Here is a 14,997-nt window from a genome sequence, read left to right on the forward strand (position 1 = left end):
AAGGAAAAAAATCGAATTTACTTGGGATTAATTTCTTTGTTTCTATCCATGTCCCACAATAGAACGGTCTTATAAAAAAAATTATAATTATAATGATTAAGTAATAATTAGATAAAAAATTTAAAAATTTGAAATTAAAAAATATTTGTATTTGTGATATTTAGATATTGAGATGAACTGAAATGAAATATATAAGATGATATGAGTTTGGAGGACTTTATTATCCAAATCAGGCATTGCTAAATGTAAATTTATAAAATGACGTATTTTTATATGATAAATTAGATCTTATAATAAAAATAGATTTACAATCTAACGTAACATATCAAGTCACATTAATTTATAAATTTATTTTTATAAGCTAAGTTTCTTTATAACAGTAACATTTTTCTTTTAAAATATAGCTTTAATTATTACATACATTATCGAATTTAATAGCTTAGTTTGTATCGTCCGACGCTATACATAAAGGCCGGTGTGGACGTTTAATGCCCTCAAATTTGCTGCTGAGAAAAGCGATCGGTAGGGATAAATTTTATTTAAATGTATATATATGATTTAATCTAATACATCAGATTTACTTTATATAAACTATTTACATCAGTGTTACGTAAATTTTATTGTTTGAGATTTATGTGTAAAATAAATATTTTTTAATTAATTAATTGTTAATTTGATCTGTATAGAATTTTCAAATAGTCAACCAGCATTCAATAATATTAAATTTTATTAAATAATATTAAATTTTGTGAAATCCCTATATCTATCTTAATTGTTGTACTCTTGATGTCTAGAATTAGCATAGAAAGAGAAACCCCTCTTTACTTTTGTCCCATTTTTTCTCCAAAATTAATTTTTACTTTCCATTTTTTCCGCATGATCTACTCTCCCACCCACTTTCAACGTCATTCTTACGTAATTTTCTTTCAAGAAGTGATATATTATAAATAAAATTATAAATTGAAGAGATTTTATATGATTTTATTTTATTATAAAAGTAATTTTACCGTAACAAATAATATTAATTTGTAAATTTACTAATAAAGAGTACTGCAATTTCATAAAATACTTCAGTTGTGCACTTCATGTCAAGCCAATTAAAATAATTAATATTCCCTAATAATACAGAACAAAGAAATTATACACATCCATTAATTACTTATCATGAGGGCTAGGAAGCGTTTCATTCTTGTTACCCATCCTCTTTCCTTCTTCTCTACACTTTTAATTAAATGTATGAATTTTGGAAATAAAGCCTAGAATATATGCGATGTGCATCCAGCAGAATTTTGAGATGTAAGTTATATGAGGAAAACAGCCTCCAAGAAATATCATAAGAGCCTTTATTTTTCGTCAACAAAAGGGTTGTAAATAGGGTACCACATATGGTTTAAAATACTAAACTAAAAATAAATTAATAGATTCTAAAATATTATAGGATGTATAGCTCCGATAACTTTCTCTATCCGTACACTATTTCTCATCTCCTATACTAGGGAAGGTGACTTAAGACTTGGTACTAGGTACGTACTCTAACAATGACTTGGATGAATGCCCTTTTTCCGACGGTAACAAGGAGTTTATTAGAACATCCAGCCCTAGGCAACAGTGCTTACATTACACAAAGGTCCTCTAATGTATTTGGTAGATGCCTAACCATAGTATAGTACAAAGGTTATGGAAGGAGAAGTCTCATTATCAATCCCTAAAGAATTGGAATTAAGGTAAAGGTGAAAGGAAGATGGCAATGGAGTTTTGTGTGATGTATGGCAGCGTGGACAAAACCGGAGGGAAGGAACAAGGTGGGGTTGAAATGCTCAAACAGAAACTATGCACAAAAGGTGCATATGGTGGAGTTAACCCTAAATCATACCTAGAGGGAATTTCATGTTCTGTTGCAACTAATAAAGGCGACACTAGAAGCATAGAAGAGATATCGAGAAGTGTAGGATTGCCAAATCAGGAAATGAAGGGTAGTATGGGTATTTTGAATGAGATGGAAATTATCGTGAAGGAGAAGAGTAGAGAGAAAAAGTCTGCTACACCAAAAGAAGGGATGGTGGCTCTCTTTTCAAGGAGCACAGTGCAGGAAAATTTCTATACAAAATATTAAAGACGAGCTTATAGAACTAAGGTAGAGGGTCATTGGTTTAATCCATAGGACAAACCAGGATATGGATCTAGGCTTGGATCAGGAAAGACAAGTGGGCGCACAGGCATATTAAGGAATCCTCAAAAGATCATCCTGCAATCATGCCAAATACAGCTGATTCAAAGGGATAGCATCAGTGCAAGATCATTCTCCCCATTCATAGGGATTGGATCATGTCAACCCTCTGCATCCTCTCCCTTGATTATAGGAATCTATTATAGCCTTGTATTAAGAATTCTTTCCATATTTGTTTAGCAATTCATACCTTGTATATAACTCATACTTTTATATATATAGCAGACAACTCTCTCGATATTTGTGTGCAGAGTTTTTTCAAATCTATTCACATTATTTTATGGTATCAAGAGCCAAACTTGACCTCTATCTTTTCTCTTTTTTTTTTTTTTTTTTTAATCCCTAAGAAATGTCTTCATTAATTGGTATCACCTCTACCATTGTTACGTAAGTTTTACTTTATATGAACTATTTACATTAGTGTTACGTAAGTTTTATTGTTTGAGATTTATGTGTAAAATAAATATTTTTTGATTAATTAATTGTTAATTTGATCTGTATTTATAGAATTTTCAAATAGTCAACCAGCATTCAATAATGTTAAATTTTATTAAATAATATTAAATTTTGTGAAATCCCTATATCTAGCTTAATTGTTGTACTCTTGATGTCTAGAATTAGCATAGAAAGAGAAAACCCTCTTTACTTTTGTCCCATTTTTTCTCCGAAATTAATTTTTACTTTCCATTTTTTCCGCATGATCTACTCTCCTACCTACTTTCAACGTCATTCTTACGTAATTTTCTTTCAAGAAGTGATATATTATAAATAAAATTATAAATTAAAAAGATTTTATATGATTTTATTTTATTATAAAAATAACTTTACCGTAACAAACAATATTAATTTGTAAAATTACTAATAAAGAGTACTGCAATTTCATAAAATACTTCAGTTGTGCACTTCATGTCAAGCCATGAATTAAAATAATTAATGTTCCCCAATAATACCGAACAAAGAAATTATACACATCCATTAATTACTTATCATGAGGGCTAGGAGGCGTTTCATTCTTGTTACCCATCCTCTTTCCTTCTTCTCTACACCTTTAAATGTATGAATTTTGGAAATAAAGCCACGAATATATGCGATGTGCATCCAGCAGAATTTTGAGATGTAAGTTACATGGGGAAAACAGCCTCCAAGAAATATCATAAGAGCCTTTATTTTTCGTCAACAAAAGGGTTGTAAATAGGGTACCACATATGGTTTAAAATTCTAAACTAAAAATAAATTAATAGATTCTAAAATATTATAGGATGTATAGCTCCGATAACTTTCTCCATCCAAACACTATTTCTCATCTCCTATACTAGGGAAGGTGACTTAAGCTTGGTACTAGGTACGTACTCTAACAATGACTTGGATGAATGCCCTTTTTCCGACGGTAACAAGGAGTTTATTAGAACATCTGGCCCTAGGCAACAGTGCTTACATTACACAAAGGTCCTCTAATGTATTTGGTAGATGCCTAACCATAGTATAGTACAAAGGTTGTGGAAGGAGAAGTCTCATTATCAATCCCTAAAGAATTGGAATTAAGGTAAAGGTGAAAGGAAGATGGCAATGGAGTTTTGTGTGATCTATGGCAGCGTGGACAAAACCGGAGGGAAGGAACAAGGGGGGGTTGAAATGCTCAAACAGAAACTATGCACAAAAGGTGCATATGGTGGAGTTAACCCTAAATCATACCTAGAGGGAATTTCATGTTCTGCTGCAACTAATAAAGGCGACACTAGAAGCATAGAAGAGATATCGAGAAGTGTAGGATTGCCAAATCAAGAAATGAAGGGTAGTATGGGTATTTCGAATGAGATGGAATTTATCGTGAAGGAGAAGAGTAGAGAGAAAAAGTCTGCTACACCAAAAGAAGGGATGATGGCTCTCTTTTCAAGGAGCACAGTGCAGGAAAATTTCTATACAAAATATTAAAGACGAGCTTATAGAACTAAGGTAGAGGGTCATTGGTTTAATCCATAGGACAAACCAGGATATGGATCTAGGCTTGGATCAGGAAAGACAAGTGGGCGCACAGGCATATTAAGGAATCCTCAAAAGATCATCCTGCAATCATGCCAAATACAGCTGATTCAAAGGGATAGCATCATCACTGCAAGATCATTCTCCCCATTCATAGGGATCGAATCATGTCAACCCTCTGCATCCTCTCCCTTGATTATAGGAATCTATTACAGCCTTGTATTAAGAATTCTTTCCATATTTGTTCAGCAATTCATACATTGTATATAACTCATACTTTTATATATATAGCAGGCAACTCTCTCGGTATTTGTGTACATAGTTTTTTCAAATCTATTCACATTATTTTATGGTATCAAGAGCCAAACTTGACCTCTATCTTCTTCTTCTTCTTTTTTTTCTAAGAAATGTCTTCAGCAATTGGTACCATCTCTACCATTGTCTCACCTGTGAACATGCAGAATTTGGTCACCATTAAGCTAACCAATGACAATTACTTGCTTTGGAAAGCTCAGGTGGTCCCCTACCTAAGAGGACAAAAACTTTACAGCTTTGTGGATGGCACCACTCCTCGTCCTCCTACACATATACGGAACCCTGAAACTGAGTCTTCTCCCACTACTCATACAGAAATTCCCAATCCACAATTTTTCAGTTGGTATGATCAAGACCAAATTGTACTCAGTATTCTTGTGTCTTCCCTGTCTGAAGGCATCTTGGCCCAAATGGTGGGCATCTCATCATCTATTGAAGTATGGTCAGCATTAGAGAAAATGTTCTCATCACACTCAAATGCACGAATCATGCAAACACGACATGCTCTCTCCAATATGAAGAAAGGAAGTTTGTCCATTTCAGAATACTTCCAGGCCATCAAGTCCCACGGTGACACACTGGCAGCCGTTGGCGAACCTCTCCAACGAGATGAATTCCAATCTTATCTTCTTGGAGGACTGGACTCGACTTATGATGCCATCGTCACGTCAATATCCACTCGAGTTGATCCTATGTCTGCCGAGGAACTCTTCGGTCATCTCCTCAACTTTTGAGTTAAGAATTGAACAAAATAACTTAGCTCTAGAAGCCACCGTGGGCTCTGTCCATATAGCCACAAAAGATGGCTCTCGAGGTCGTGGAGGGAAGAACAATTTTCAGCGCTTCCCTCAACAAAATACTTATCAGTACAACCCCTCTCGTGGTCGTGGCAGAGGATACCGTGGGAGAGGAGGTCCTTCTTCTTCCAACTCACGCCCCTCTTGTCAAGTGTGTGGGAAGACTGGTCATACGGCAATTCAATGTTACCATCGCTTTGATCAAGCATATCAAGGGAATCCTCCAAACATGGCAGCATATTTGACGTCCCAACAACCAACTCAAGATCTCTCTTGGTATCCTGATACAGGATCAACAAATCACTTGACTCATGATCTACAAAATTTGAACATTCATGCTAAACCATATAATGGTAGTGATCAAATTCAAGTTGGTGACGGGACAGGTTTGACCATCCAAAATATTGGAACTTCTGCTCTCACTACTCCCGTTAAAAATTTCACTTTATCTCATTTACTTCATGTTCCTACAATTCAAAAGAACCTTAATTTTGTAAATCAATTTACTAAAGAAAATAAGGTTTATATTGAATTTCATCCCTCTTTCTTTTTGGTGAAGGACGAAACGTCGAGGAAGGTGCTGCTGCGCGGCAAGTCTAAGGACGGGCTTTACACATTTCCAACTACCTTCAGAGCACCACAAAGCTTTCTTACTCAACGTGTTCCCCTTGAAGTTTGGCACAACCGGTTGGGACATCCCTCCTAGCGTACCGTTCAACACATTGTCTCAAAGTTTTTTTTACCTTGTACTTCCAACAAAATTCCTGGAATATGCACTGCATGTCAACAAGGAAAAAGCTGTCGTTTACCCTTTTTAGATTCTCATTCTAAATCTGATATCCTCTTGCTCTGATTTTCTCGGATGTTTGGAGACCTTCTCCAAAATTGTCTCAGAATGGAAATAAATATTATGTTGCTTTTGTCAATCATTTTAGCAAATACACTTGGCTCTATCCAATCCTAGCCAAATCTGATGTTTACAAAGTTTTTTGCTCATTTCAAAAACTTGTTGAACGTCAGTTCAATTGCAAAATCAAATCGGTTCAAACAGACTGGGCTGGCAAATATTGCTCCCTTTATAAATTCTTTTCTGACATTGGAATCCAACATCGTGTCACTTGTCCTCATACCTCCCAACAAAATGGGTCGGTCGAAAGAAAACATCGACAGGTTGTCAAAATGGGTCTCTCTTTACTCTCTCAGAGCTCTATTCCTCATCAATTTTGGGATGAGGCCTTTCTTATGGCAACATACTTGATCAACCATTTGCCCACTGCTCCTCTTGGTGTATATCCATTTGATGGTCCAAAATATAGTCCCCTAATTTTTCCCTTCTCAAAATATTTGGTTGTGCATGCTTTCCATTCTTACGACCATTTAATTCTCATAAACTTGATTTTTGGTCCAAAACTTGTGTCTTTTTGGGCATTAGCAACATGCATCGCGGGTATAAATGCTTCGATCCATCTACTGGTAGGGGTGCTACCCGCACCATACGGTGCCGGGTAGACCCCCCCACCCTCGCCCCCCGCCCCCGCATGGGGCGGATGGGGAAAAACTTCCCCGTCCCCCGCCCCCGGTGTGCAGGGCGGGGTACCCCGTCCCGCATGACGGGGTACGGTGTGGGGGGGCAATTCGTCCGCCCCCCCCCGCACCCCCTTGGGCCCAGAAGCATTTTCTGGGTCGAAAATGGCTCAGAAGCAATTTTTGGGCCATTTTGGGCCAAGAAACCTCAGCAATGGGCCAAAATGGCCCACAAGTTTGTATTTTCAGCCCATAAAATTATAAGTAAAAAGGAAAAAAAAAGTTTAAAAACCAGATTAAAAAAAGTGTTATGAATGGTAATTGATTTTATGGCTGATAAAAGTTACTAGTCTAAGAGTCTAATACGTAATAAACTAATAATAATAACTAAGCTATTACAAAATTGAAAGGCTAAACAATTACAAAATTATAAACATAAAAGTGTCAAAGGGACATTGTATCAACATTACAAATCATTGAATACAAAATTTGAACAAATAATTAAAAATTGAATAGTCTAAAGAGGTTTCTCAGCTGTGGCTTGTCTTTGAGTCAAGGGGTATGACAGTTGGAGCGGCCCGGGCTTGAGCACATTTTTATATTGCAGAGGTGCTAGACGTCTCATGTGTTATTACAAAAATTAATATTAAAATTAATAACGATAAAATAGAAATGAATATAAATAAATTAAAATAATAAAATAAAAAATAATTACCAGGTGGTCCAAATCCAGACTTATCACTACCCTCATCGGTCTCCTTAAAATCTAAAATATCCAGAACATGAATATCCTTTCCTATCGTCCAACTTTGTGTGCATATCAATGCCTCTACAGTTGTAGGAGACAATGAACTACGGAAAAGATCAAATATACGACCTCCAGTACTAAAGGCTGACTTTGAGGCAACGGTGCTAATAGGGATGGCCAAAATACAACGGGCAATCTCAGAAATGATGGGATATTTCTTTGAGGCATTCTTCCACCATCCTAATATATCGAAATGATCATCATCATCTTGAACCATATTCGCTGACAAATAGTTGTCTAACTCAGAAACGACCTCTGTAGATTGATGGACTAGTGTGGGATTCTGTGCGAGGGTCTTAGTCCACGGCATTCTGCGCTTCTTTTTAGGAGGCCCTGTCACGGTGTCTGTATAAGGCGTTGGGGTCGGTATATGTGTCTTCGATGTAGTACTACCCTTAATTGCATTAAATTCATCATACAATTTTTTCAGGGTATCTCGGGCCAATTCACCAATAAGTTCAATACATACCTGATCGTGAACAAGTCCCAACCTATATAAGAAGCCTTAAACTTTCAGACGGGGATCAAGAATAACAGCCACATATAAGAAAATATTCATTCTAGTCAAATCTCTCCAATACTTGTCATATTTTAGCATCATGGCCACTGCCATCCCCCTCATCCTTTCATTGGAACCCCTACGCATATCTTCTAATTCTTCTTTTACCTTACATATTTGTTGACAAAACTCATGGGATGTAGGGTACAAAGAACCAGATATATTCAATGCCATATCATAAAACAATCCAAGAAAATCAACGAAAGTAGAAACTACCACCCAATCATCATCATTAGGCTTTCGTGATCCCCCGTGCTCATCAAAGTATTTGACATATTGGATGTCTTCATCACCCAATAATTGAAAGGCTGCCTTATATTCTTGGGCCGCCTCCAACATCAAGAAGGTTGAGTTTCATCTGGTAGGAACATCAGTATAAAGACCCTTCTTCGATGTTATGCCCGCAGCCTTTGCAGCAACTTTGAATTTCTCCAATCTAGAAGGATAAGAACTTACCCATTTCACAGCCATTCTAACTCGTGCAACCGAGTCATCAACATCTTTTAACCCCCCAGTCACAATTAAATTCAAAATATGTGCAGCACATCTAACATGCAAGTATTCACCACCTAAGAATGTCTTATTTGTATCTTTAAGATAATTCTTTAGATATTTCAATGTGACATCATTAAAAGACGCATTATCAACTGACACAGACAAAACCTTTTCCAACCTCCACTCCTTTATTGCGGCCTCCAATACCTTCCCAATCGTCTCACCCTTATGATCAGTTATTTGATAAAATTTAATAATCTTTTTGTGCAGAACCCAATCAACAAAATGCACAGTAAACAACATATAATTCATATTTTGGATAGAAGTCCAAGTATTGGTAGTGAAGCAAACTACCAAACCCGCGAGTTGGCCCCTCAAAACATCTTTATCACGGAGGTACATCTTCTTAATATCCTTTGCCACAATGTGACGAGAAGGAAGTACAAATCTCGGTTCCAACTCTTGGACAAATTCTTGGAACCCTTTACCCCCACAAACTGAAAAGGCATCTCGTCCATGATAATCATACGAGCTAACTTCCTTCTACACTCATCGGGGTTATACTTCGTATACCCCTTCAATGTTGGCCCCCTTTAAAATCTAGTCTAGATTGACCCTTCTCTACTAAAGATTTTAAAATTGGACTCTTCTTGCATTGTTCCTCTAGATGGACCTTCAGCTGGGATGTACCATGTTTCCTATAGTGACATCCATACATTTTCCCACAGTGATTATATTTAGCTTGTGGGTTGTTGGGGTCACCGCCCTCTAGTTCGGTAAAGTGTTGCCAAACTATGGATACAGGTTTCTTGCCCTGTGCGGGTTTCGAAGCAGGGCAAGGTGTACTCGTTATAGGGGTAGGAGTAGGGTTAGTTTCTGGGGTAGGGGTGTTGGCTGGGGAAGGCGAGCTATCACTGAAATCCGAAAACATTCCTGATTCTCCAACAAAAAAAAATTCAAAGTGCAATCCAACACAATCAGCAAAAACTGCATACAAAACTATTATTGATGTATTAAGTACTTTTTAAAGTGTGACATCATTTAATTTGACAATCTGCTTACCGAAATGCGGAAATGGCCTTTATAAGTTATTATTACAACAATTTGTTGTTGTTTTTTTTAAATGGTATGATGGTTGAAATTTGTAATTTGAATTTAAAAGTTTCTTTTTAAAGGAGGGAAAAAGGACTCTTAATTGGTGCAAATATATATGAGAAATGCTTGGGTCCCCATTTTGGGTCTCAGCATTTCTATCATTATATTTTTTATTTAATGATTAAATAAATACATTTTTAATAATATTGTAAATTTTTTTAAAAGAATATTTAAAGAAATAAAAAATGCATGAAAATCAAGACAAAAAAGAAAATAGCCTTCTTGGTGGGCAGTGTGAGGAGCCACTACCCAATATATATCAACCCAAAAACACTTTACATCCTAACGGTTCACACGATTCTCTAAAATTGGAGATATTATTTTTCAAATTTTAATTATTTTTCCACAAATTTAAAAATTAAACTTTTATGCATCAAAAATGATGATGGTTAATCATTTTAGTAGGAAGTACTACTTAAGATTTGCTTAATTTAAAAGACTTCTAGAATTTTAGAGAATCATGATCCTTTGTACTACAAACAATTATTATGACCTTTTGCCTTATTTTTATTTTTTATTTTGTAGCGATGAGACTATATAGTTACACATCCTCATATGAATTGCAGTATCCTATCTAACTTAGAAAATTATGAAACCCAACCAACAGACAATGAAAAAAAAGGTCGGGTTTTTGGACAAATCATTGATCTACTTGTACAAAAACAAATCTGCACGGTGAGAGAAAGAAAAGGAAAAGAAGAATCAAAGTCAAAAAAGTTAAATAAAGTTGTTTTCATCTTTAGGGTTGCTTTAAGAGTGGGCTATTCTTTTGTGTTCTAAATAAAAAATACCTTAAAGAGTACAATTTCCTTCCCAATCTCTTTTTCCTTTATTTCCTTCTAATTCACAGATTCTCCCACTAAGGTATCTTTGGTTCTGAAAAGCTTTGAGAATGTAAGATTTTTTTTTTAAATTTTATGATTTTTTTTAAAGATATATTGTTTATTAAAGATATATTGATTTAGGGGTTTCATTGATGAAACTCAATGAAACCCCTAAAAAAAATTAGGGTTTCGGATTGGGATCCTAAATTAACCCAATCCGAAACCCTAAATTGATTTAGGGGTTTCAATCAATTTAGGGGTTAGGGTTTCAATGAAATTTACAAAAAAAATAAACAATCCGAAACATTCAAAAAAATTGAAATCCGAAACAATCACACAAACAATTTATCCACAACACACAATTCACAAATCTCATCCTCATCTCCGATTCAACCCCATCCTTCCTCCAATCTCCGACCAAAACTCAAAAAAAATATATATATATATATATAAATTAACGGAGAAAATCAAAAGAGGAGGAGAAAATTTAACATACCGTGCGTCCGGCGTGTAGCGTGCGAGGGAGAGGAAGGAGGGAACAGTGAACACGGCGTGCGGCACTGCGTGTGGGGACTTAGGGGGTTTTGGAGGTGAGGGGACTGCTTGGGGGTTTCAGAGGGGAGGGGAGTCAGGGGACTTGCTTGGGGGTTTCAGACGCCTGCCGGGGGGGGGGGGGGGGGGGCCTTAGTTAAGTGTTATTATAAGGAAATGAAACTGTGCCGTTTTGTGGTGGACAAAACGGTGCTGTTTCATTTAGTGGGTTAACACTTAACCCTTACCCCCCCTAAGATTAAACAGCGTCGTTTTGTCAACTACAAAACGGTGACAAAACGGCGCCGTTTCATTTAAGCATAAGTTATTAATATATATAATATAATATATATTATATATTGTATATATAACAACTGGGGTGGGGCGAGGGAAAAACGGACCGGGGGGAGTCCGTTTTCGTCCCTCACCCCTGTTGGGGATCCACCATACGGGCCGGGGGGCCCTGCCCCAGCCCTAACGGTGTGGATGCCCCGCCCCGCCCTGCCCTATGCGGGGGCGGGGTAGCGGGTTCCGGGGCCCTGCTTCCCACCCCTATCTACTGGAAAACTTTTTCTGTCCCGACACGTGATATTTGATGAAAACTCTTTTCTTTTTCATCAACCTACACCTAATCACATTTCCACTCCCAAAACCTCTTCACTGCCACTCTTTTTACAGCCCACTGAAAATTCTCAGCTTCCTACCGTGTCATCTCCTCCACTTAATAGGCACCAAAACTCTAAAAACCTTGACAATGAATCCCTCATGCACTCGCCACCTGTCCTTTTTCCTTCTGAGTACTCAAATGCTAATGAACATTCACTTGCTTCATCACCAGCTGCACTTACTCCTGTGATCCATATAACTCCCGAGCCCACTTAAGCTTCTCCTGGACTTGTCGCCGCTGCTGCTGCTCCTGACCCTGTGCAACATCCTCACCAAATAGTGACTCAATCAAAAAATAACATCACCAAACCGAAGCTTCATACTGACAGCACCATCAGGTACCCCTTGCCCAAAGCTCTTCTTATGTTCCCTACTGTACCTAATGCCCCCACATGTTATTTCGAGGCCAGTAAACATGTAGAATGGCACTCTGCCATGGATGATGAATTTACAGCCCTCATGAAAAATGGGACCTGGTCTTTGGTTCCTTTTAAACAGGGGATGAAGGTGGTTGGCTCGAGGTGGATTTTCAAGTCCAAAAAGAAATTAGATGGCACACTTGATAGGCGAAAAGCTCGCTTGGTTGCCAAAGGATATCATCAACAGGAAAGAGTGGACTTCTATGAAACCTTCAGTCCAGTAGTCAAGCCTACAACAATTCTATTGATCCTGAGTATTTCCGTGTCCAGACAATGGAAAATCTGTCAAATCTGTTTGAAGAAGTCTGTTTAGCTCAACCTGTTGGGTATGTCGATCCTAACTTCCCCTCTCATGTGTGCAAGCTGCATAAAGCCCTGTATGGCCTGAAACAAGCTCCTTGGGCGTGGTATTCCCGCCTCAGTGAATAATTGCTCTCTCTTGACTTCAAAAACTCAACCTCGGACACTTCTCTATTCATTTATAGCTCTAGTTCGACCACTATCTTTGTCCTGATTTATGTGGATGACATCTTAATTACTGGCTCCAGTGCTACTGCTATCTCCCAACTCATTACTGATCTTAGTCTGGAATTTGCTATGAAAGATTTGGGAGATTTAAGCTATTTTTTGAGGATTGAAGCTCACCATCTTCCACAAGGAATCTTCTTGACTCAATGACAAGACACTCTGGACTTACTTCGAAGAACAAATATGGCTGAAGCCAACCTATGTCTTCTCCCATGTTGTCCTCTCACCAACTCTCACTTTTTGCTGGAAATCCTTGTGCTGATCCTTCTATGTATTGCAGCATTGTTGGAGCCCTCCAATACCTATCCTTGACTCGTCCTGACATTGCTTTTGCAGTAAACAGAGTTTGCCAATTTATGCACAAACCAACTAAGGATCATTGGTCGGCAGTGAAACGCATACTAAGATATTTGAAGTTCTCTGTTGACTTCGGCCTGCTCATTCAACCTAAGTCATCCACTCAATTGTCAATCTTTTCAGACGCTGATTGGGCTGGATGCCCAGATGATAGGTGATCTACCTCTGGTTTTTGTATCTATTTTAGTAAAAATCTAATCTCATGGAGCTCTAAAAAGCAACCCACCGTTGCACGATCAAGCACAGAGGCTGAGTATAGGGCGGTTGCTCATGCTACTGCCGAGTCTCTTTGGCTTCAATCCTTTCTGAAAGAACTTGGCATCTTTCTCAAACAATGTCCCATTGTGTGGTTCGCTAATATCGGAGCTACTTACCTCACGGTCAATCCAGTTTTCCATGCACGCACAAAGCATGCTGAACTAGATTATCACTTTGTTCGGGAAAAGGTGTAGCACAAGTCCTTGGAAGTTCGGTTTATCTCCAGCAAAGACCAGCTTGCTGACGGACTCACAAAGCCAATGGTCGCTACATGTTTTGCTTTTCTAAGGGACAAACTCAATGTCATTCCCTCCCCATTGAGTTTGCAAGGAGGTATTAAGGAATCCTCAAAAGATCATCCTGCAATCATGCCAAATACAGCTGATTCAAAGGGATAGCATCACTGCAAGATCATTCTCCCCATTCATAGGGATCGGATCATGTCAACCCTCTACATCCTCTCCCTTGATTATAGGAATCTGTTACAGCCTTGTATTAAGAATTCTTTCCATATTTGTTTAGCAATTCATTCCTTGTATATAACTCATACTTTTATATATATAGCAGACAACTCTCTCGGTATTTGTGTGCAGAGTTTTTCCAAATCTATTCACATTGTTTTAAGGCAAGACAAGTGGGCACAAGAGAAATAAGGAAAACTTGGGCTAAAAAAGGGAAAATGGAAGTTCATGACCCAATAGGCCATCTGGCCCAATTGTAGCAAGTTGGAGATGTGGCTCACTTTGTCTTTGAAATTGGGTTGTCCTCTAGAGCAACAACAAACCATTGGATTGGACGTTTCTCTAGAAAGGGACATCACATAAACGATCATTCGAGGAAGGCGAGCCAGTGGCCGGCATCCAGGCTAACAAGGTGGTGGCGACAATGCAGGCGATAAGAACAATAGACACCAGGCTGGTTTTTGAAGCAAAAATGTTCATCTAGCCTGTCAAAACTAAAAGAGAACACCTTGGTTTCCTTACAGACAATCTTGTCCCTGGAAATAGAAGGTACAAAGAGCCCGGACTTTGTTTAGCCAATGGATGAGAATTGTAAAGAGGGTATTTTGGGGGAGGAATAAATTCCAAACAATGTGATGGTAGTGTTTAACTCGGTTGGGGCTCAAAGAGAGTATTTGCAAGCATTATATCATGACTCATACAACTTGAGGGAGGCACAAGCAAGCTCGTTGGTCAGTGATGATGTTCATTGGAAAGAATTCACTTCGTTGCTTTCTCTGCATGCAAGCAACAACAACAACAACCATGTCTCGGATTGGGTATTACATAAGGCAAATGAGATTCAAAATTGTGCAAGAGTCTTGTGTGAAGGTTTCGAGGACTAATTATAGCCATCCTTGCAGCTATAGAGGTTGGACAGACCCATTTTAGCTCATCTAGGTCTCCATGGAGATCCAAGGTACTTTAAGTTTGAGAATATGTAGTTGAAACTAGAATGAATTCCTGATAGTGTCTAACAGTGGTGGTCCTCTTATCAAGTTTATGGAAAACCAAGTTACATCTTGGCTTGAAAATTGAAGTACCTAAAGAAAGA

The sequence above is a fragment of the Carya illinoinensis genome, chromosome 2, assembly GCF_018687715.1.
Source record: "Carya illinoinensis cultivar Pawnee chromosome 2, C.illinoinensisPawnee_v1, whole genome shotgun sequence".
Classification (NCBI taxonomy): domain Eukaryota; kingdom Viridiplantae; phylum Streptophyta; class Magnoliopsida; order Fagales; family Juglandaceae; genus Carya; species Carya illinoinensis.